At 43.5% G+C, this 3499-nt stretch overlaps 1 pseudogene; it reads right to left on the bottom strand.

Annotated features, from left to right (window-relative positions):
* Positions 1 to 1312: 1312 nt before the first annotated feature.
* On the bottom strand, positions 1313 to 2779 carry LOC102774420 (annotated as a pseudogene).
* Between the last annotated feature and the right edge of the window lie 720 nt (positions 2780 to 3499).

The raw sequence follows: 3499 nt of genomic DNA, 5'->3' as shown, positions 1-3499 counted from the left end.
TTTAAGTATGACAATATGAAGTGTTAGAGAGGATGTGGAGAAACAGAAACTTTCATACTTTCCTGGTAGGAGTGTAAGCAGGTACAAGCATTTTAGAAAACAACCTGTTTAGTGAAATTGAGGAGGTGTACATTCTATGCCCCAGCAACTCCATTCCTAGAAATGTTCCTCAGAGAAACTCAAGTATGTGCACAAGGAGATCCATAAGCCCTCATTTATCATTCGGAGACTAGACAGATAAATAGTGATGTATTCTTCTGTACTATGTGATAGTTAAAAACGAATTACCCAAAGCCTTGTGTATTACCATAGATAGATTTCAAACATAATGTTGAGTCAGAAAAGTTGCAGTAAAATACATATCATTGCCTAGCAGGCAAAACAATATTATTTCTGTATCTAAATATTGTATAAAAACTAAAAGCGATGCTTGAAAAACACCAAACTCAAAATAATAGGTCCAGGAAGAAGGGCAGTGAATAGAATGGAGGTGGGTGGAAATGCACAGAAGGCTGTATCTGCAATGTTTAATTTGTACTTTATCTTCATTATTTTATACTTTTTACTTATATTTTTGTATGCTGGAAAAAATTTTAAAAACTGCATCTTCTTTATTTTGCATACTTTAATTTAAGAACAAAATTTTAAAAACCCACAATACAGAACATCCAAACCTAATATCAAATATGAGAAGAGAAGGCCTGAGTCCATTGTAACCTGCCTTAGTCAAAGACCGGAGAGAAAAAACTACTAAACATCAGTTAGGGGAAACCATGTGGACCAGGGCCATGCAGGGCTGCTGGGAGAGCCATGAAGACACTACATAGAGGATGCAAGGTCTGCAGGTAGAAACTCTTAATCTACTTCTTCCATTCAAGAGGCATCCTCATCACCCTCAAGGGGGTATCTCATCAGGAACAGCAGCACTGGGTTCTTCTGTGTGGGGGGCTGTTTCTCTCTAAATGTGGGGGGCTGTTTCTTTTCCATGTCCAGCATGGAAAAGGAAATAGTCCATTTGCTGAGTGGAGGAGCTGGGGATTAAGAAATTAAAGAAAGACCAAGATGCAGAAATAGATTTTAAGCTGGGGCCAGGTAGGCGCCATCTCTCTGATGGAGAGGTGGCAAAGCGGGCCTGAGCCACACAGCAGGTTTATTTTAAAGGCCTAGATTTACATATTTAGTTCCGCCCCTGCCTGATTAACATGTCCAGTCTTATTGGGGAAGCATGTTCCCAGGGCGTGGCTCTGCCTATGCACTGAGTTCAGCTGACAATAATTATGAGAAAATGCCTAGGTGCCTCCCAGGCGGCCCTCTACACTTCTGCTATCACTTCATCTTCATCAGTGCCTCGGCCTAGCTTGATCATGCAGTAGTTGCAGTTGGAGTAGGTCTGATGATCTTCAAGTGAAAAGTCGGAAGAGAGCAGCACAGTTTTAAACAGTAACACCACAAGGTCCTTGACAGCCTTGTCATTCTTGTCTGCCTCCACCTTCTGGTGCAGAGTCTCCACAATGGGTTGGTCAGGGTTGATCTCCAGGTACTTTTTGGCCATCATGTAGCCCATTATAAAGTTATCCTGAAGTGTCTGGGCTTTCATGATACACTCCATATTAGCTGTCCAGTCATAGGTGCTAGTCACAGTGCAGCAGGGTGAAGACACAAGCCTATTGGAGACTGTTGCCTTCTCAACCTTCTTATCCAAGATTGCTTTCATGAGTTTGCAGAAGTTCTCAAACTTGGCCTTGCTCTCTTCCATTTTCTTTTTCTCCTCTTCATCCTCAGGTAGTGCCAGGCCCGCCTTGGCAATTGAGACCAAGCTTTATCATTCAAACACCTTGAGCTGCTGCACAGAGTACTCATCAATAGGCTCCTTCACATATACTACTCTGAAGCCCCATTTCCAAACCGCTCCACAAAAGCAGAGTTGGCAACTTGCTCTCCCCAGTGATCTAATAGATGGACTTCTGGGTCTTCTTCAGATGAAAGACATATTCTGAAAGAGAAGTCATTTCACCTCCAGACTGGGAGGTGTGATAGTGCAGAAGCTCAGAAAGGCGTTCCTGACTAGTCGAGTCTTCATGGAGTCCAAGCTTTAGGTTATTAGAGAATGCTTCATAGAATAGTTCTCCTTCTTATAGTTCTTATAGTTCTCCTTGTCTTCTGCCAGCACAGAGCAGAGCTCAAGGCACTTCTTAACAATATTTTCACGAATGACCTTCAAGATTTTACTTTGCTGGAGCACTTCTCAGGAGATGTTCAGGGGCAGGTCCTTAGAGTCAATCACACTGCAGATGAAGTTGAGGTACTCTGGTATCAACTCATCACAGCTGTCCATTATGAACACACTAGAGGCCTGGTGCATGAATTCATGCACAGGTGGGGTCCGGCCGGCCCGCCCTGATTGGGGCCGATTGGGGCAGGGCCGGGCAGGGGGAGGGGACATGGAAGGTTGGCCGACCGGCCCCACCCCCGATCGGGGGGGTGGGGGGGACGGTTGGGGCCACAGTGCACATCAAAGCAAACGGTTGTTCCAGTTGTTCCGGAGTTCTGGTCGCTTGGCTTTTCTATATATAGATATATAGATGATGGACATAGAGTTTTTGTTGTTCTTCTTGTTCTCAAAGAAGTCAAAGGGAGCCCAATGGGGGATGAATCGCAATGCCCTGAATTCCAGCTGACCTTCTACAGAGAAGTGCTTGACTACCAAGAGGTCTTCCAAGTCTTCAGACTTCAGCAATTTCTGCCTGGAACACAAAAGTCTCCACTTCCTCCTCTGCATGGTGTACCACTTTCTCAGGCATCTTTAAGGTGACAAGATACAAGTACTAGAGAGCAGGGACTGTATTTGGCTCACAAACTGCTGAAAATTTTTCTTTGAAAAAAAAAAAATCAAACCCATCTGATGAAGCAATAAAGTGTAGAGAAGAAAAAAATAATTTTCCTTCTGCTCTCCTAAGTTCTTCTGGCTGGAATAATAATCAAATTAATCATGAGACAGGTTACAGGAGAAATAACCAAATTTACTGTATATGTATATACAGGGGTTCAATAAGAAGATAGGGGGCCAGAGGACAAATGGAGCAGTTAAGGTTTTACTTCAAAGGGCAGGAAGGCAATTCACATGGAGGTGGAAAGCAAATGTTTGCTAAGCAAATGTTTCCTGAGCCAACTTTAACAGTGGGACACAGTGAGGACTTTGATCAAAGGGGCCTTGCTAGGTCCCTCCCTTTTATCACACCTAGTTTATATTAAAACATAGTTATCTATGAAGATGGCTCCCTAACTGGAGCAGGTCCTCTATCTAAATTCTTTTACGTGGTTAGGGAGGGCAAAGGTTCTTCTTGACTCTTGTTTCTTAAAATAACAAACTTAAAACAATCAATACCCCCCAAAAGGCATATTCTGAGGTGACAAACTGCTTCTCCTCTCCACAAGCTAGCCTTGATCTTGCCCCTCTAAGGCTGTCTTTGCCAGCCTTTCCAGTCCCCTGCCCATCAGT

This window comes from Myotis davidii, unplaced genomic scaffold (genome assembly GCF_000327345.1).
Source record: "Myotis davidii unplaced genomic scaffold, ASM32734v1 scaffold84, whole genome shotgun sequence".
In the NCBI taxonomy this organism is placed as follows: domain Eukaryota; kingdom Metazoa; phylum Chordata; class Mammalia; order Chiroptera; family Vespertilionidae; genus Myotis; species Myotis davidii.
This window is presented reverse-complemented; position numbering and strand designations above follow the sequence as displayed.